Below are 21,014 nucleotides of genomic sequence, written 5' to 3' on the forward strand. Positions count from 1 at the left end.
AATGGTATTTTTGGATTCATACAGGCTTATAACCGACCACACTTAGTAAAATAAAGCTTTGTTGTTGTTGTTGTTGGTGTTGTTTTAATTCTACTATTAATATTATTGATCACACAGAATATGGGTATATTTGATTTTATGGTACATTTGATTTCATATAGGCTTACAAAGCGACCACTCTTAAAGGTACATTTGATTCTATTGTTACATTTAATTACTTATAATATGTCACTTAGTACTACGGTCTAGTGATATTCCTCTTTACTAGTAAGTGAAATATTTTAGGTTTGATTCTCGTCAAATACAAATTCAAACCACATTATTACTAGTTCATTGCGAGGCTTAGCCCACTTTCCCACCCCCTTAGTGAAGATGTATCGTTTGTTCAAAAAAGAAATACCTCTAATATGGGTGTTTTTGATTTTATAGTACATTTGGATTTCTGGTACATTTTGTTTTTCAGTCTATTTAGAATTTAAAAGTACCAAAAGTTGGTACGTTTATTTTCAAATGTACCATAAGTTTTAAATACAATTTTTTATATGACTATATGACACACCCCGTCCCGAAGGAGGGCATGCTGGCCGTCACGTGAGAGTGACGTAGCCATTTACACAGTTCGGAAGCTTTAAAAACACAATTGCTAAGATGAAACACCCGAAGTGAGTCCTACTTTTGTCAATTCTGTCAGAACACCGTTGGATTCCTCGTGGCCACCATAACTTGAAATATCTTGAACCTGGAGGGGCGCAAAACAAAGTTGAGTGGGTCAGCAAAACATTCTTCTTCAAAACTTTCTTTTCTCTTTTGAATATACTAACCCCTCGCCGTAAAACAAGTATAGTTTCCCAGAAGTAAAGTATATAATCATATACGTAATATATATTAAATCATGCAGAACAATATGAATGTATGTCATGACAAATATCATAACTGAATGCTCAACATTTCTATGTGAATCTGAGGGAATAACATACAATCAATTCAACGCTTGGCTATAAACATAATTCATACTCTATCATCATAATCAACTCAGCCATCGGCTGCATATATAACTTATAATCAACTCATTCGTAATTATCTTATCATAATCAACTCAGCCCTTGGCTGTATATATAGCTCATAATCATCTCATCACATCATGTATATCTTGCACACATTCAATACCACCTCACGTGGTCTGCAACTCATCACTGTATATATCATAATATGCTCTAGTGCTACAATCACGTGAAGCTGTGCGATAAATCGCGGGTCACCTACAAGTCGAACCCACATAAGTGGTCTATACGACAGGCTATACACCTACTTGGATCCAAGGCGAGCATGCGGTGTGGGAGGTGAACATACACGTGAAGGCTATGCCTCTCTCTAGGCGGGAGCACTTATATACGTGTGCAAGTAAATGAGCTTTCTATCACATCTCAATCATATAACTCAACATATCTAAACTATATCTCATGATCGTTATCAGGATAATATCTCAATCGTATTTCAATTCTCTCTCAATCACATCTCAATTATATCTCAAACATATCTCAATTATATCACAATCATATCTCAATTATATCTCAATCATATTTCAATCGTATTTCATTCGTATTTCCATAGTATTTCAATCGTATCTCAATAGTATTTCCAATCGTATTTCAAATGTATATCAATCGTATATCAAACATATATCAATCGTATTTCAAATGTATATCAATCGTATTTCATACGTACTTCAATTGTATATCAAATGTTTATCAAATGTATATCAAATGTATATCAAACGTATATCAAACGTATATCAAATGTATATCAAATGTATATCAAATGTATTTCGTACGTATCTCAAATGTATTTCAATAGTATTTCGTACGTATCTCAAATGTATTTCAAATGTATATCAATCGTATTTCATACGTATATCAAATGTATTTCAATAGTATTTCGTACGTATCTCAAATGTATTTCATACTGTATTTTATACGTATATAAAATGTATTTCAAATGTATTTCATACGCATATTAATCGTATTTCAAATGTATATACTTACGTATTTCAAATGTATTTTATACGTATATCAATCGTATTTCATACGTACTTCAATTGTATATCAAATGTATTTCAAATGTATCTCAAATGTATTTCGTACGTATCTCAAATGTATTTCAAATGTATATACTTACGTATTTCAAATGTATTTTATACGTATATCAATCGTATTTCATACGTACTTCAATTGTATATCAAATGTATTTCAAATGTATCTCAAATGTATTTCGTACGTATCTCAAATGTATTTCAAATGTATATACTTACGTATTTCAAATGTATATACTTACGTGTAGCTTACCTGGGCCTCCTCAGCACCATGCAACAATATGCATAATTATAATAATGCACATACTAAAATATGATGCATACATGATAAGTTGCTTAATTCGTATTTCTTTTTAAAATACGTTTTCTAGGAAATATGTCAAGTATACGTATATATATACTGAAAAATAACTGCCCACTCACTGATAAGTAGCCGGTTCGTAACCCCCTCGCCTATTTTGGTTACGTTCTTCGTCCGTATAATTTTCACCTATACAAAAATAATTATAAAACATTATTTAAACGCACATACACAAACATTCATCAATAACTTTCTCATACGTTGCTCAATTTGGGTATGGGAATATACCACGGTGATCTACACGACGTCATGAACACGTAGAAATTTTTATAATAATTTTTGGGCCACGCACGCGCCCCCACTCGCCAGAGGAAGGTCGGACCTACGCGCCCCCACGCGCGTCTTCTTCCTCGTCTCGTCGGACTGGTTCGCCGGAAACTGGGTATTTTTCAAAACGTCATAACTTCTTCATTTCTTCACCATTTTCAACGTAATTTATATCAAAATGAAGATATTGACGAGACGAACACATTAATACCTACCTCGACCCTTAACTCGCCGGGTATTCACTGGAAAAAGCCTCGAAAGCTCCGGTCAAACTTTGAACTTGTCGATCTCCGTGTTCTTACGTCCAAAACTTCCCAACGTTACACTCCGAGCATCCTTGGGACCTTCTAAGACTCACTGTGATCTTTGTTTAGCCTAAAACATAGCCATAATAAAGTTTATGAACAGTACATAAACACGGGACCTTTGAAACTAGAGTTTTTCGAAACGAAACTCACCTGAATTTGGTATCCCCGTGTTCGTGAAGTTCTCAGGATCACGATGGTGGTCTTAGATCCAACGTTTGTGCAAGTTTGATTGAGTTTTTGTGTGTGTGTTGCTTACGGTTCGAGAGGGAGAGTTAGAGAGAGAGAGAGACTGTCGAGGGATAGAGAGAGAGAGCTTCAGGTTCGTGTGAGGGAATGACGATGAGTGAAGGTATTATTGAGGGAGGTAGTGGAGCACTTCACGGAAAGGAAATGGAAATGGAATCGGACGTGTGATCCATTCCTTAGCCTTTAATCATTCAACATATAAAATAGCCGTCCAAACCTTAAACAATTGTATAAGGATTTAGGGTAATTAACACACTGTATACATATGACACGTTAAATCGGGACGGGTTGTCACAACCTACCCTCCTTATAGAAATTTCGTCCCCGAAATTTACATAATCAAATACAACACTAATCATCATAAAACAATCTCGGATACATCTCTCTCATCCGATCCTCTGTTTCCCAAGTAGCCTCCTCCGCTGAGTGGTTCCTCCTCAAAACCTTCACTATCCAAACGGTCTTGTTCCTAAGAACCTTATCCTTCCAATCGATGATAGTCACTGGAACCTCGTCACTTAAATCAAACATTGTCCTCAATGTTTCAAGCATAAACTCACACAAAACAAGCAAACAAACAAACTACGAATAAACATGACAAGTATGGTAAAGTAAGAACCAGACAGAGTAGAGTTTAAGAACGTAAATTTGGTTTTGGAGATAGATGATCTTGTTGACTTTCCACAGCTTTGACCTCGAACTGGATTGGAATTCTGAGCAGAGAATAGGAGAGTTCCTTGGTTTCAATTCAGACTCCTTCTGCTGGGTTGATTTGATTGTGCAGTCTGCATTCTTCTCTGCTTGTTTCTTTTGCATGGTAGGCAGCATGAAGGATAAAGAGAAGAAAAATGAGAAGAGATGATATGGAATACTTTTGCTTTTGAAGAAGTAACTTTCCACAGGCTTATTCTTGAACTGAGCTGGAGGGTTTTCTGGTTTCCTCCAGAGTATAAGGCCGACTGAAGAATTTGAGGGTCAAAACAAGCCCATCAAATCTAGAGTACGTTAGACCCTGCTGATATGGGATACTTTTGCTTTTGACAGAGTAATGGATGTATCGGCACGTGTGCTGTTACGCTTGTCTCCACATGCTTCCTTGTATCATTCTCACTTGCCCTATTTGTTCCTCAGGCAGATGCGGTATCTTCCCTGGAAGCATAAGATGTCAAAGATGAGTACTCGAGAGCAATGCCAGGTAAGTAATTAGGTAAGGGGTTCCAGGCAGTCAGTTCCTGGCTGGAAGCTTGATTCCAAGTGCTGATTGATTGCTCTCTTTCTCCTTGTCTTGCAGGTAAGAACAAGGCCAAAGGAAAAGACAGGGAAAAAGCATGATATGGGATACTCTTGCTTTTAACCCTGATGATATGAAATACTTTTGCTTTTGATGGGTTGTTTGCAGAGGTATCCCAATGAATAATGAACACTGAGTGACTTGAGAGAATTTGATGCGAATGCATTCTCGGAAATGAAGAAGGTTTGAGTGAGGCTGCCTTGCTGTGAAGGTTGACATTTATAGGCATTTCTTCATAACCGGAAGAGGCACTATTCTTTTACTCATGTCGGTACCCGTTGGAAGATTGAACAGGAAAAGTCACGTGCATTCTACTTCACAAGAAATCTTCGACAGATTGCCCGTAATTTCCGCAAGGCTGAGTGTGCATGTGACAGATGCTGACACGTCTGGAAAAGCAGATGCCTCTCCGATTTCTGAGCTTGCATCTCCGAGTTCTGAGCTTCCCAGCTTTTGAGAAAGCAAGCGCCTCTTCAATTTCTGAGATCAGCCTTCGTGGTCTTCGAGCAGCCCAGCTTTTGAGAAAGCTAGCCTCTTCGATTTGTGAGATCGACCCTCGTGGTCTCTGAGCAGCCCAACTTTTGAGAAAGCAAACGCCTTTTCGATTTCTGAGCAGGCGCCTCTTCGATTTCTGAAGCTTCGCCGAGTGCAGATTTTTATAGGGGCTGGCATTAAGTTCCAAAGCACACTTGAATTTCTGCCTATAGAAACTCTCTTCGTGCACTTCTAAAATCTTGATTTGTCCGACCTCTTCTCTCTTCATCACCTTTGAAAATGTCTGGCCCCTCCGACCGTCGTTTTGACTTGAACTTTGTTGAAGAGGCAGCCCCGCCTTCTCCAGACAACATATGGCGTCCATCCTTCGTCTCCCCTACTGGTCCTCTTACCGTTGGGGATTCCGTGATGAAGAATGATATGACCGCTGCGGTGGTGGCCAGGAACCTTCTCACTCCCAAAGATAACAGACTACTTTCCAAACGGTCTGATGAGTTAGCTGTTAAAGATTCTCTGGCTCTCAGTGTTCAATGTGCAGGTTCTGTGTCTAATATGGCCCAACGCCTATTTGCTCGAACCCGACAGGTTGAATCATTGGCGGCTGAAGTGATGAGTCTCAAACAGGAGATTAGAGGGCTCAAGCAGGAGAATAAACAGTTGCACCGGCTCGCACATAGCTATGCTACAAACATGAAGAGGAAAATTGACCAGATACAGGAATCTGATGGTCAGATTTTACTTGATCATCAGAGGTTTGTGGGTTTGTTCCAACAGCATTTGCCTTCATCTTCTGGGGTTGTACCGCGTACTGAAGCTCCAAATGATCAACCTCCAATACCTCCTCCTACTGGGGCTCCACCGACTGCTGAGACTCCGCCGACTACTGAGACTTCTCCTAAGTAGCCTTTGTGAAGGCTCTTTCTCTTGTATTTTTCTGTTTAATGTTCATTTTATTTTTCTGCTTAATGTTCCCCTTTTAATGAATTTTAATATAAAAAAAAAATTACCTTGTTTACTTGCTTAACGAATCCACGAATATGTTATTAATATTACGGTCTGCAGCCCGCAATACTGATAAATCATCGTTGTCTCGATAAGTAAGCAACAATTCCCGAGGGTGCAATATTATCATCTTGCTCTTCATTAGAAATACCTATATATATGCCTCGATCGTGCTCCAACATTACTCTCTTTGGCAACATCGTCAATAATAAGAAATTTCTACATCATGATCAATTAAAACTCTAGCAAAGTAACCAGGAATGTTTAACGTGCCCATGATCAAGCCCGAAAGATTCTGAGTATCTTGTTTCTTACCGTCTATATATGCCAGAGGAATAAACCTTTTCTTAAACAACTCTTTAAACAATTCTCATTCAGCTGTTTCCTCCGGTGACATCGTATAAGACTCCTATCTCCACCAGGATGCAATTTCAATACTCAGAAACCAGGTAGTCATCTCGACCTACCTTTCCAAAAGAAAGATTCCCTTAACTTACAGAATCTGATACGCTTTTTCCAAATGATTAAGCCATCTATCTGCTCCCTCTGGTCTTTCATTTCCATAAAGTGATTCAGATTCAACTTATAACCATTCTCAAAAGTAGTCATTTGGGAAGGACGGATAACAGACTGAATCGCATTAATAGTAGTTTCCCATAACTAAGTTAAATCGGGGAAACTAAGCTCATCTGAACAAAGTGGTTATCTACGAGGCGGTAAAGTTCTGACAGAAGACACTAGGTAATTCTCAAGATGTCCAGGACTGCAACCTAGAGCTCTGATACCAACTGACACACCCCGTCCCGAAGGAGGGCATGCTGGCCGTCACGTGAGAGTGACGTAGCCATTTACACAGTTCGGAAGCTTTAAAAACACAATTGCTAAGATGAAACACCCGAAGTGAGTCCTACTTTTGTCAATTCTGTCAGAACACCGTTGGATTCCTCGTGGCCACCATAACTTGAAATATCTTGAACCTGGAGGGGCGCAAAACAAAGTTGAGTGGGTCAGCAAAACATTCTTCTTCAAAACTTTCTTTTCTCTTTTGAATATACTAACCCCTCGCCGTAAAACAAGTATAGTTTCCCAGAAGTAAAGTATATAATCATATACGTAATATATATTAAATCATGCAGAACAATATGAATGTATGTCATGACAAATATCATAACTGAATGCTCAACATTTCTATGTGAATCTGAGGGAATAACATACAATCAATTCAACGCTTGGCTATAAACATAATTCATACTCTATCATCATAATCAACTCAGCCATCGGCTGCATATATAACTTATAATCAACTCATTCGTAATTATCTTATCATAATCAACTCAGCCCTTGGCTGTATATATAGCTCATAATCATCTCATCACATCATGTATATCTTGCACACATTCAATACCACCTCACGTGGTCTGCAACTCATCACTGTATATATCATAATATGCTCTAGTGCTACAATCACGTGAAGCTGTGCGATAAATCGCGGGTCACCTACAAGTCGAACCCACATAAGTGGTCTATACGACAGGCTATACACCTACTTGGATCCAAGGCGAGCATGCGGTGTGGGAGGTGAACATACACGTGAAGGCTATGCCTCTCTCTAGGCGGGAGCACTTATATACGTGTGCAAGTAAATGAGCTTTCTATCACATCTCAATCATATAACTCAACATATCTAAACTATATCTCATGATCGTTATCAGGATAATATCTCAATCGTATTTCAATTCTCTCTCAATCACATCTCAATTATATCTCAAACATATCTCAATTATATCACAATCATATCTCAATTATATCTCAATCATATTTCAATCGTATTTCATTCGTATTTCCATAGTATTTCAATCGTATCTCAATAGTATTTCCAATCGTATTTCAAATGTATATCAATCGTATATCAAACATATATCAATCGTATTTCAAATGTATATCAATCGTATTTCATACGTACTTCAATTGTATATCAAATGTTTATCAAATGTATATCAAATGTATATCAAACGTATATCAAACGTATATCAAATGTATATCAAATGTATATCAAATGTATTTCGTACGTATCTCAAATGTATTTCAATAGTATTTCGTACGTATCTCAAATGTATTTCAAATGTATATCAATCGTATTTCATACGTATATCAAATGTATTTCAATAGTATTTCGTACGTATCTCAAATGTATTTCATACTGTATTTTATACGTATATAAAATGTATTTCAAATGTATTTCATACGCATATTAATCGTATTTCAAATGTATATACTTACGTATTTCAAATGTATTTTATACGTATATCAATCGTATTTCATACGTACTTCAATTGTATATCAAATGTATTTCAAATGTATCTCAAATGTATTTCGTACGTATCTCAAATGTATTTCAAATGTATATACTTACGTATTTCAAATGTATATACTTACGTGTAGCTTACCTGGGCCTCCTCAGCACCATGCAACAATATGCATAATTATAATAATGCACATACTAAAATATGATGCATACATGATAAGTTGCTTAATTCGTATTTCTTTTTAAAATACGTTTTCTAGGAAATATGTCAAGTATACGTATATATATACTGAAAAATAACTGCCCACTCACTGATAAGTAGCCGGTTCGTAACCCCCTCGCCTATTTTGGTTACGTTCTTCGTCCGTATAATTTTCACCTATACAAAAATAATTATAAAACATTATTTAAACGCACATACACAAACATTCATCAATAACTTTCTCATACGTTGCTCAATTTGGGTATGGGAATATACCACGGTGATCTACACGACGTCATGAACACGTAGAAATTTTTATAATAATTTTTGGGCCACGCACGCGCCCCCACTCGCCAGAGGAAGGTCGGACCTACGCGCCCCCACGCGCGTCTTCTTCCTCGTCTCGTCGGACTGGTTCGCCGGAAACTGGGTATTTTTCAAAACGTCATAACTTCTTCATTTCTTCACCATTTTCAACGTAATTTATATCAAAATGAAGATATTGACGAGACGAACACATTAATACCTACCTCGACCCTTAACTCGCCGGGTATTCACTGGAAAAAGCCTCGAAAGCTCCGGTCAAACTTTGAACTTGTCGATCTCCGTGTTCTTACGTCCAAAACTTCCCAACGTTACACTCCGAGCATCCTTGGGACCTTCTAAGACTCACTGTGATCTTTGTTTAGCCTAAAACATAGCCATAATAAAGTTTATGAACAATACATAAACACGGGACCTTTGAAACTAGAGTTTTTCGAAACGAAACTCACCTGAATTTGGTATCCCCGTGTTCGTGAAGTTCTCAGGATCACGATGGTGGTCTTAGATCCAACGTTCGTGCAAGTTTGATTGAGTTTTTGTGTGTGTGTTGCTTACGGTTCGAGAGGGAGAGTTAGAGAGAGAGAGACTGTCGAGGGATAGAGAGAGAGAGCTTCAGGTTCGTGTGAGGGAATGACGATGAGTGAAGGTATTATTGAGGGAGGTAGTGGAGCACTTCACGGAAAGGAAATGGAAATGGAATCGGACGTGTGATCCATTCCTTAGCCTTTAATCATTCAACATATAAAATAGCCGTCCAAACCTTAAACAATTGTATAAGGATTTAGGGTAATTAACACACTGTATACATATGACACGTTAAATCGGGACGGGTTGTCACACTATATGTAAAATTTTAACTAATTAAAGTTTTTTTGTATGATTATATGTAAATTTTAACTAATTAATGAAGTTTTCTTATGAAAGTATTAATGATATTTTAATGAAGGAAGAGACCAGTTAAATATAATAACATAACAGAAATGCTAGGGACACTGTTAAAAGTGGCATTCTCTATTGATTCCCTGTCACCCTATCTTTTAGCCAAAAATCTTGTGCCAACACTATAAACCATTGTGCAAAAAAGATAATGTGATGGAGAGTCCATAGAAAGTTTCACTTTGAGAGAGTCTCTTTAGCATTGCTCATAACAAAAATAACAAATTACCCTTTTCAGTGATAATGAGGAATTAGTCAAATTAATATTTTTAATATATACATATTGTTTGTACCATACTTGACCAATCCTGAAACTACCGAGCACCGGCCAACGCTATACTGTCAAGGACCCAGAAGAGTTCCCCTCCGACCAGGAGACCAATCACTACTCGACACGTGTCAAGATTAGAAGCCAATCAGAGCGCAGCACGTGTCGACATCAAGAACCAATCATAACATGACACATGTCAATGTGACAAAGCTACAAGTTTTTCTATAAATAGGGGTCATTCCCCCACAATATTGCCTAATGCCATTTTGTGTTAAATCATTCACAAGAACTCACTAAATTGAGAGCTTGATCCTTTGTACTTGTGTAAGCCCTTCACTACTAATAAGAACTCCTCTACTCCGTGGACGTAGCCAATCTGGGTGAACCACGTACATCCTGTGTTTGCTTCTCTGTCTCTATTCATTTACGTATTTATCCTCACTAGTGACCGAAGCAACCAAGCGAAGGTCACAAAACCTGATACTTTCTGTTGTACCAAAGTCTTCGCTGATTTTGTGCATCAACATTTGGCGCCGTCTGTGGGAACGACACTTATTCCTACTCTCTTCAGCTGTGTCAAGCTGGTTTCTATCATTCGTACACTTTCTTTTGACCAGGCATCCCTCTCCAACATGGGAAGCGAAGAAAGCCACAGCACACAGAATGACACCCCCCTTGCACATAGTGCGAAGCAACGAAAGAAGGAAGGAAAACGAGTTCTTCTTCAAGCTAAAGTCGATGAGTTGGAAGCTCAGAACAACAAGATAGCAATGAGGAATGAGGTCCTCCAGGAGCAATATGAGAAGCTCTTCGAGACACTCCACGAAGCTAGGCAAGCTCAGACACGCGAGCTTGTTGCCCCCGTGGAAGTCAACCATCAACTGGGTGCCCTCCAACATGGAGGGTCACATGCATTCGACATAGATATCCCTGATAGGGAACAGATTACCCCTCGACTTGATAATCAACATGAGGCTTCTCTTAACCCAGTTGCTTCGACCCGAACCATGAGAAGTGGAGGGAGACACCTCTTTGCTGAAGGGGCAGAAGGATCGAAAGCCGTCTTTCGCGATTGTCGGGATTTCCTGAAGCAACGTCGAGATAATTCCATCCATATAAGCTCAAAGATCAATGACCCAAGGATTTCTGAGAGACTCGGTCCCCTGCCACGGCCCGAGCCAGCCACCAATTTGGGGAAGGGGCAACAAGTCCTAGAGAGACATGAGGGTACAGGGGACTCAGAGGTGTTCCGACAGACATACCCTGGAAGCCAGTACAACGAGTCCAGGGAAAAATCACATGCCCTTGATCAAACCTTCCTAATTCCAAGAGGAGATGGAGATTTACGAAAGAAAGCTCCAGTGGCACATAACTCCGCTCAGGACCCCCTTGTCCTACAACTTATTGAGGAAGTAAACAAGTTGAAGGCTGAACGTCAGGCTGAAATACCTGACTAGAACCAACCCAGGCCTGGCCCTCTTACAAGGAGGATCCTCAACACCCCCCTTCAAGCAAAGACAAAGCAAAAGCTTGGCTTGCAACTTTATACTGGAAAAGATGACCCGATTGAGCACCTTAACCTCTTTGAGTCCACCATGGCATACCGGATGCACACCGACGAAGAGCGATGTCTTCTCTTCCCCTCCACCCTCTCTGGCGGAGCTCTAAATTGGTATTGTCGTCTTACACCTGAGACGGTAGACTCATTTGAGGAATTGAGGAAACTATTTGTTTCCCAACACATTTTCCAAACCGATCGCTTGCACTCTGCAGATGACCTGTACACTATCCGCCAGAAGCCAGACGAGTCATTACGTATGTATGCTGGCCGCTTCAGCCATGAATACTCCCGGTGTGCCGAGGCAGACGACAAGACTGCCCTCAAAGCCTTCACGGCAGGCCTACGTGATTGTTTCTTTAAATACATGATCAATGCCAATACTTGGAAGACTTACTCTGAGGTGATGGCGCAAGCTTATAACCATGCCTCCGCCGAGACAAAGACATATCAGGAGAAACCCCCTACAACCATCCTTTATCAACAAGTGGGAGGTGGAAGCCAGACTCACCTAAATGAGAAGACCTCGACTTTCCAAACAGCAGTGGCACCTCCCCATGCCTTGCATAATGCTTCACCGAATCAACAGACATATCAATTTCAAGGCAAGAGGAAGGATTTCCATCCTCACCACTCTCCTTTCAGTAAAAAGAGTAAGGGACACTATCCCGATAACCAAGGGTATCGCCACAATAACGCTCGCCCCCAGGCAGTCAATGCAGTGGGTCAAACCCGCGTCAAGATACCCCCTACCCCAAGGTATGAGACATACACGCCCTTGAATACCACATGCGCGGCCATTTACCCCAGCATAGCTCACCTGATACCAAAGCCAAAGCCGAGGCACCCAGATTACACGCCCCCGAATAACGCGGGCATGTTTTGTTGCTACCATGAGCATAACGGCCATGATAGCGAGAAATGTATCATCCTCCGTGATCGTATTGAAACTTTGGCACGAGAAGGAAAAATTGATCAATTCCTTCTTCACCCTCAAAGGGATAACCGTAACCAACGCCAGGTGAATGTCATATATTCCATAAGCGGCGGCACACCCATATCTGAATCTTCCAATAGGGCCATGAAAAACAGTGAACGAAGTCTGAGGCCTGGTCACCAAGTGTTTCACGTGGAAGACATCAGGGGAGGGAAGTATCAAAAACCTAACTGGGATCCGATATGTTTCTACCCTGAGGAAGAAAGAGGCATCATCTACCCTCATAACGACCCATTGATCGTGGAGGCTCACATAGCCAACTTTGATGTTCGACGAATCCTCGTAGACACAAGGGCTTCGGTCAATATCATGTTTGCCGAAGCTTTCAGGGCACTCAGTGTAGCTGAACACTTGCTCGATCGCTCGATTTCTCCTCTGATAAGCTTCTCCGGTGATATCGTGCAACCCTTAGGGAGCATACATTTACCCTTTACTATTGGTACAGGCCCTTACACGGCTACCATTACCACTAACTTCCTAGTGGTTGACTGCCCAACGACATACAATGTCATCTTTGGGCGCACAGGCATCAATGATCTCAAGGCTATGGTATCCACGCATATGCTGTTGATGAAATTTCCAACCCCCCATGGCAACGGCTACATCAGAGGAGATCAGCTTAGTGCACGATCATGTTACAACACTTCAGTTAAGCAACAACACTTGCCCGGACCCAAGGAAACCCTGTCTGTACATGACCAAGTCACAAAGACCAGCCTAGATGAAGCGACCTTGGATCTTCCTGATAGCAACAATCAACCCGATGATCCTCGAGATGACTCTTTCACCCAGCAAGCCAAACCTGCTGAAGAGTTGGAGAAGGTACCTATCTCAAGAGATCATCCAGACCGCATGGTGAATATTGGCACCACATTGTCACCACCCCTTCGGTTAGCATTGATATCTTTTTTGAAAGAGAACACTGAAGTCTTCGCCTGGTCATACGAGGACATGCCAGGCATCTCTCCCGATGTCATCTGTCATCGTTTGAGTATTGACCCCAAGATCAAGCCGGTGAGACAGAAGCGAAGATCTTATGACGCTGAACGATACGAGGCAATGAAAGTAGAAGTTGAAAAACTCAAAGGCATAGGCTTTGTCCGCGAAGTCAATTACCCGACATGGGTAGCAAATGTGGTCCTTGTTAAGAAAAATCCGACCAAAGAAAGTCTTTTGCTTCAAAAGGTCTTGTGGAGAATGTGTGTTGACTACACCGACCTAAACAAAGGGTGTCCGAAAGATAGCTTCCCTCTTCCTCTTATTGACAGACTTATAGACTCTATGGCCGGGTGTGAACTCCTGAGCTTCATGGATGCTTACTCAGGATACAACCAAATCCTCATGAACCCTTCGGATCAAGAACACACAGCCTTCACTACCGACAGAGGACTATACTGCTATAAAGTCATGCCTTTCGGCCTAAAGAATGCAGGAGCGACTTATCAGAGACTAGTCAACTCAATGTTCGCCGAGCAGATTGGGAAGAGCATGGAAGTTTACGTTGATGATATGTTAGTCAAGAGCAAACATGCTGACCAACACATCACCAACCTATCTGAAACTTTCACTATTTTGAAGAGGTATCGAATGAGGTTAAACCCCAACAAATGTGCCTTCGGCGTAGGCTCTGGCAAATTCTTAGGTTTCATGATTAGCCAACGAGGCATTGAAGCTAATCCCGAGAAGATCAAAGCAATCCTCGACATGAAGGAACCGGTAACTTCAAAGGACATCCAGAGCCTTACTGGCAAGGTGGCAGCCTTAACCAGGTTCATTTCTAAGGCCACAGACAAATGTGCTCCCTTTTTTAAAGCACTTAAGGGAAGTAGGAAGTACATTACATGGACTGATGAATGTGCCGAGGCATTCAAAAACCTCAAGGAGTACATGAGTAAAGCCCCTCTACTCTCCAAGCCCGAGGTAGGAGACATTCTCATTGTCTACCTATCGGTATCAGCTTCAGCCGTAAGTTCCGTTCTCATTCGAAAGGATGGGAATATTGAGCGACATGTCTACTACGCTAGCAAAGCCTTACAAGATGCGGAGACACGGTACTCTAACATTGAGAAATTGGCTCTGGCATTGGTCATGTCTGCTCGAAAACTCCGCCCTTACTTCCAAGCGCACTCCATCATCGTGCTTACCAATTATCCTCTTCGACAGATACTCCAAAGTCCTGACACTTCAGGGCGAATGATCAAATGGGCAATAGCGTTGGGTGAGTTTGACATCTCCTACCAACCAAAGCCAGCTGAGAAGGGCCAAGCAGTGGCAGACTTCATTGCCGACTTCACATATCCAGTTGACATTGCTTCTACACCTGAAGCAGTGGCTTCATTACCCCCGGAAGCTCAGAAGATAGAACCAACAACCCCAGCATGGAGTCTGTATGTTGATGGCTCATCCAACCAACAGGGCTGTGGAGCGGGACTAGTCTTGACTACACCCGACAAAGTAGCAATGGAGTATGCTCTTCGTTTCAAATTCAAGGCATCAAATAATGAGGCCGAGTATGAAGCCCTCCTAGCAGGATTACGTTTGGCCAAACACCTCGGGGTTAAACAAATTGATATTTTCAATGACTCCCAATTGGTGGTCAACCAGGTTACCAACAACTTTGATGCTAAGGACAGCTCCATGGCAGCATATCTTGCGCAAACACAACTTTTGCTCAAGCACTTCCACTACCAGATCACCCAAGTTCCTCGAGCGGCAAACAGTCATGCAGACGCCCTGGCTCGCCTCGCCTCGGCTGTGGAAGACAAGATTGGAAGAAAAATTCATGTCGAACTGTTGGCAACACCAAGCACCATGGCCGCAGAAGTATGCAACTTACAACAGGGGGATAGTTGGATCACCCCGATCTATAATTTCCTTGTTCATGGCACCCTCCCAAATGATAAAGTCCAGGCTAAGCAAATTCGATACAAGTCTACCCGCTACCTGATCATCAATGATCAACTCTATAAGCGAGGTTTTAGCCTGCCATACTTAAGGTGTCTTAAGCCTGCCGAGGCGGAAATCGTCCTTCGGGAAATACATGAGGGGGTCTGTGGAGATCATGCTGGATCTCGGTCCCTAGCACACAAGACTTTTCGCCAAGGATATTACTGGCCAACACTCCACCAGGATGCCATCAAAGTATCCCGCTCATATGACAAATGTCAACGATATGCGGCCATTCCTCATTCCCCTCCAGAGCCTCTTACTCCTACGATCAGCCCTTGGCCCTTCGCCCAGTGGGGACTTGATTTGATCGGCCCAATGCCGGCAGGGAAGGGCAAAGTCTGTTACGCAGTCGTTGCAGTGGACTACTTCACAAAGTGGGCCGAAGTAGAACCCTTGGCAACCATTACTGAGGCAAAGATAGAAGACTTCGTGTGGAAGAACATCCTTTGTAGAATCGGCATTCCCAATGCGATAGTCACTGACAATGGGCGACAGTTTGACAACAAGAGGTTCAGGTTGTTCTGCTCTAAGTTCAACATCAACTTATGCTTTGCCTCTCCAGCTCATCCCCAGTCTAATGGACAAGTTGAGGCCATCAACAAAATAATCAAGCGCACTTTGAAAACCAGCTTGGACAAAGCTAAAGGCTGTTGGCCAGAATTTGTACCCCAAGTTCTTTGGTCATATCGCACTTCATATCGGACTTCAACAGGAGAAACTCCATTCTCACTTGCCTTTGGCACAGAGGCGGTTGTCCCTGTTGAGCTCGAGCAAGCAACATTCCGAGTCCAGAACTACATTCAAAGTGAAAATGACAAACAACTCACCCTCAACTTGGATTTAGTCGAGGAACACAGAAACCAAGCTCACTTGAGGAATGTCGCCTACAAGCAGCGCATCTCCAACTATTATGACTCTAGGGTCAAGCCTCGTTCTTTCAAAATAGGAGACTGGGTCTTAAAGAAAAGATTACTCTGCGACAGAGTCCCGAGTGAAGGCACACTTAGTCCAAACTGGGATGGACCGTATGAAGTCATTGGCATCAGTCGCCCTGGCTCTTACACACTTAGAAGCTCCGATGGCAAGACCCTTGGCCATCCATGGAACGCTGATCACTTGAAGTACTACTACAAATAGACTCACGATGTACAAGTGTTGAGCTATAGCCGTTCGGCATCCTATGTAATGAAGGCCATTTGGCAATGAATTCAATAAAGAGGTAATTTAGCCAACTCAGCCCTCACTCTTTTACATTCATAGCAAGCGATGCCGGAACCCTTCTCAATCAGAAAGCAATCCGTCTTCCACAGTCACTACAAAACAAGCAAATGAAGACCGTGTCAAGCGCCAAAAAAAAAAAAAAAAAAAAAAAAAAAAAAAAAAAACAGCTTCATCCAAAAAGCTTCACCCGAAAAGCTTCACCTCCAAAGCTTCACCCACAAAGCTTCACCTAAAAAGCTTCACCCAAAAAGCTTCACCCGCAAAGCTTCACCTCCAAAGCTTCACCCACAAAGCTTCACCTAAAAAGCTTCACCCAAAAAAAAAAAACTTCACCCGAAAAGCTTCACTTAAAAAAGCTTCACCTACAAAGCTTCACCTAAAAAAGCTTCACCTAGAAAGCTTCATCTACAAAGCTTCACCATCAAAGCTTCACCTAGAAAGCTTCATCTACAAAGCTTCACCATCAAAGCTTCACCTAGAAAGCTTCAACACCAAAGCTTCACCTACAAAGCTTCAACACAAAACCTTGCTCCAAATAAACAAATTTTGTTCACAAAACCCAAGATGCCCTTGAACTTGTACAAAAACACTTGGGTAAACATAAACATTTTTTGTTTTACACCCACAAGGGCCCAAAATTTTCCTTCTTATTTATTCACTTATATATGTTCCCAAACATATTATAATAGATCCAACAACAAGCCAAAGTCCCAAGTTTCATAATGGACAAAAGTACAAGCAATTCATCAATAATGAAGGTGCTACAAAAATTGGAATCTGCCCCAAAATAGAAATCCAACCCAAGAGACTTTTTCTCTCTCTCCCTCTTCCGCCTCCTTTCATCTATCAAATTTCTGCAACCTCTGCTCTTCTCCAATGGAGCTGAATTTTAGACACCCTATAGTTCTTGAGCATATGAACAACTTTCAAGAAGGAACCATTTCTGTTTGAGCGACGGAAATTACAGTGTTGAAGCTCCAAACATGATAGTCGGCTTCTTGCAGATTTCGAAGCTGTTGTGATGTTTCGAAGATCTGGAAATATTTAACCGTTAGTTCATCCTGAATTTTTGATATGTTATGAAAGAGTCGATGAGGAACAACTTCAATGAAGAAAGCATACCGATCTGAACAAGAGAAAATGGAGTTTCGAAGCTCACAACAAATCTGACGGGTTGACAGAAAAATAATAACCAGTCATTCATCATACCTGGATTTCTGGAGTTATACTGCTCCGAGGAATCTCAAATTTGGATATGTTGTAGTTCACAAGCTTAGGAACAACTTCAATGAAGAAAGAATGCTGATCTGAGCAAGAGAACATATAGTTTCAAAGCTCACAACAAATCTGACGGGTTGACAGACAAATGATAAACAGTCACTCATCATACCTAGATTTCTGGAGTTATACTGCTCCGAGGGACCTCAAATTTGGATATGTTGTAGTTCACAAGTTAAGGAACAACTTCAATGAAGAAAGTATGTTGATCTGAACAAGAGAAAATGGAGTTTCGAAGCTCACAACAAGTCTGAAGGATTAACAGAACATTGATGAACAGTTACTCATCATACTTGAATCTCTGAAGTTGTACTACTCCGATGGATCTCAAATTTGGATATGTTGTAGTTCACAAGATAAGGAAAAACTTTCATGAAGACGACTTTGCAATCTGAGCTATAGAGAAAGGTGTTATCTTGCATCCACTCAGGCTGATTAGTGGAAACGAAAAGCAATTCCACCAAAGAAAAGATGAAAAAGAGAGAAAAGCTACTAATTGCACTTGATCTTGTCTAGTCAATAGCATGCAGCATCAAACACACAAAAGTTGGAAATATTTTTAGATAAAGCATATACGAATGTGTGACATCGAAACAAGGATTCGTTACTTTGACAAATTAGTAACACGCGAGACACCTCATTCGGCAACTCTCTTCGCCTGAAGACTTGGGGGACTCCCACCATATGCTACTGCACCTTGATACTCGGCAGTCTCACAACCACTCAGTGACTTGGATTTTTCAAGTCTCCAACCGAGAAGTTTTCCTCACTCAGGAAATTAAGGGAACACTACCTCAAACTACATGCTTCACTCACAAAGCTTCAACAATACAGGTTTCAACAAAAGCAAACATTCAAAGAACTTTATGAAGAAGGCTTTGGTGTATTTAACACAATATGTTGAAATGAAGCAAAGCTTATTTATTAATATTTTCGATAAGCCACAAATATGTACATATACATGAGTCAAAATAAACAAACAAAAGGGAGCTTTCACAAAGGTTGCTTAGGGGAAGTCTCAGCAGTCGGTAGAGCCCCAGAAAGAGAAAGCACCGGAGGGTGGTTATCCGGAGCCTCAGTACTTGACAAAACCCCAGAAGGAGGAGGCATTGGAGGTTCATCATTTGAAGCTTCATTACCAGGTACAACCCTAGAGGACGAAGGCAATAAATGCCTTTGGAACAAACTCACAAACCGCTGATGATCAAGTAAAACCTTACCATCAGATTCCTTCATCTGGTCAAGCTTCCTCTTCATGTTTGTAGCATAGTCATGGGCGAGCCGGTGCAACTGCTTATTCTCATGCTTGAGCCCTCTAATCTCCTGTTTGAGACTCATCACTTCAGCAGCCAATGATTCAACTTGGCGGGTTCTAGCAAATAGGCGTTGGGCCATATTAGACACAGAACCTGCACACTGAACACTAAGAGCCAGAGAGTCCTTAACAGCCAACTCATCAGACCGTTTGGAAAGTAGTCTGTTATCTTTGGGAGTGAGAAGGTTCCTGGCCACCACTGCAGCGGTCATATCATTCTTCATCACAGAATCCCCAACGGTAAGAGGACCAGTAGGGGATATGAAGGATGGGCGCCATATGTTGTCTGGAGAAGGCGTGGCTGTCTCTTCTCCAAGGTTCAAGTCAAAACGACGGTCGGAGGGTCCAGACATTTTCAAATGTGTTGAAGAAGGAAGAGGTCAGACAAATCAAGATCTTAGAAGTGCAAGAAATGAGCTTCTACTGGTAGAGATTCAAGTGTGCTGTGGAACTTAATGTCAGCCTCTATAAAAATCTGCACTCGACGGAGCTTCAGAAATCGAAGAGGCGTTTGCTTTCTCAAAAGCTGGGCTGCTCAGAGACCACGAGGGCCGATCTCAGAAATCGAAGAGGCGTTTGCTTTCTCAAAAGATGGGCTGCTCAGAGACCACGAGGGCCGATCTCAGAAATCGAAGAAGCACCTGCTTTTTCAGCCTCGTCAGCATCTGTCACATGCACAATCGGCTTTGCGAAAATTACGGGCAATCTGTCGAAGATTTCTGGTGAAGTAGAAAGCACGTGAATCTTACTGTTCAATCACCGCTCTCCATATGCACCATCAACTCCTCGGGTACCACATATAACTTTGTCAAAGATCTCTGACAAAGTTTAGGCACGAGAATTTCGAAGTTCCAGCTACCCTACTATTACCCATAAGGGTAAAGGAACAGCACCACTGCTTGACAACTGGAAAGTCCCTATGTGTGTCGACCTCCGTGTTTTGCGGCAAGACAGGTTGGCAAGAACGTCCAACCTTTACTCACATTCGAGAAAAGACTCCCAACATAATTACTTTCTCAAAAACCGGAGTAGCACCGCTTTCCGAATCTCGAGAGTCAGATCCTCGACGGGATTGCTTGTTCGAAAACCGAAGAGGCACAACTCTCAGAACTTCGAGAGCCAGATTTCCTTAGATAAAGCTTGTCTGTAATCTTCACACGTAATATCAGTTTTCCAGATACCACATACCACTTTTTCAAAGTGCTCTGACAAAATTAAAACACGTGAAGCTGGCAGCTCCCACTACATTGCTGTGACCAAGAAGGGTAAAGGAATAGCATTACTACTTGTTATTGGGAAATCCCTATATACATTGACCTCCCTCCTCAACGGACAGGCAAACCTGCAAAAATGCTCAACCCTTTCTCGCATTCGAAAAGGCACCCTCAACATAACCTCTCGAAATACTCAGCTTTATTTCCCCCCGATAATACCTCAGCAAATAAGCCACACCAAGAACAAGAGTATCTCATATCATCAGGGTCGAAAGCAAGAGTATCCCATATCATGCTTTCTCCCTATCTTTGTCTTTGTCCTTGTCCACACCTGCAGGACAAGGAGAAAGAGAGCAGTCAGTCGGAACCTGAAATCAAACCTCCA

At 41.5% G+C, this 21,014-nt stretch overlaps 3 long non-coding RNA genes across 3 annotated transcripts; all 3 read right to left on the reverse strand.

Moving 5' to 3' along the window:
* Window positions 1–2,263: 2,263 nt before the first annotated feature.
* Window positions 2,264–3,495, reverse strand: LOC126615347 (uncharacterized). The gene is made up of 3 exons (XR_007620785.1): window positions 3,176–3,495; window positions 2,929–3,092; window positions 2,264–2,579 (listed from the first exon to the last, which is right to left on the reverse strand). It is a non-coding gene; the product is annotated as an uncharacterized LOC126615347 (long non-coding RNA).
* A 4,932-nt stretch (window positions 3,496–8,427) lies between these two features.
* Window positions 8,428–9,492, reverse strand: LOC126615346 (uncharacterized). The gene is made up of 3 exons (XR_007620784.1): window positions 9,340–9,492; window positions 9,093–9,256; window positions 8,428–8,743 (listed from the first exon to the last, which is right to left on the reverse strand). It is a non-coding gene; the product is annotated as an uncharacterized LOC126615346 (long non-coding RNA).
* Window positions 9,493–17,451: 7,959 nt separating this feature from the next.
* LOC126616531 (uncharacterized) lies at window positions 17,452–18,460 on the reverse strand. The gene is made up of 2 exons (XR_007621190.1): window positions 18,213–18,460; window positions 17,452–17,856 (listed from the first exon to the last, which is right to left on the reverse strand). It is a non-coding gene; the product is annotated as an uncharacterized LOC126616531 (long non-coding RNA).
* Between the last annotated feature and the right edge of the window lie 2,554 nt (window positions 18,461–21,014).

The sequence above is a fragment of the Malus sylvestris genome, chromosome 3 (assembly GCF_916048215.2).
Source record: "Malus sylvestris chromosome 3, drMalSylv7.2, whole genome shotgun sequence".
Classification (NCBI taxonomy): Eukaryota; Viridiplantae; Streptophyta; class Magnoliopsida; order Rosales; family Rosaceae; genus Malus; species Malus sylvestris.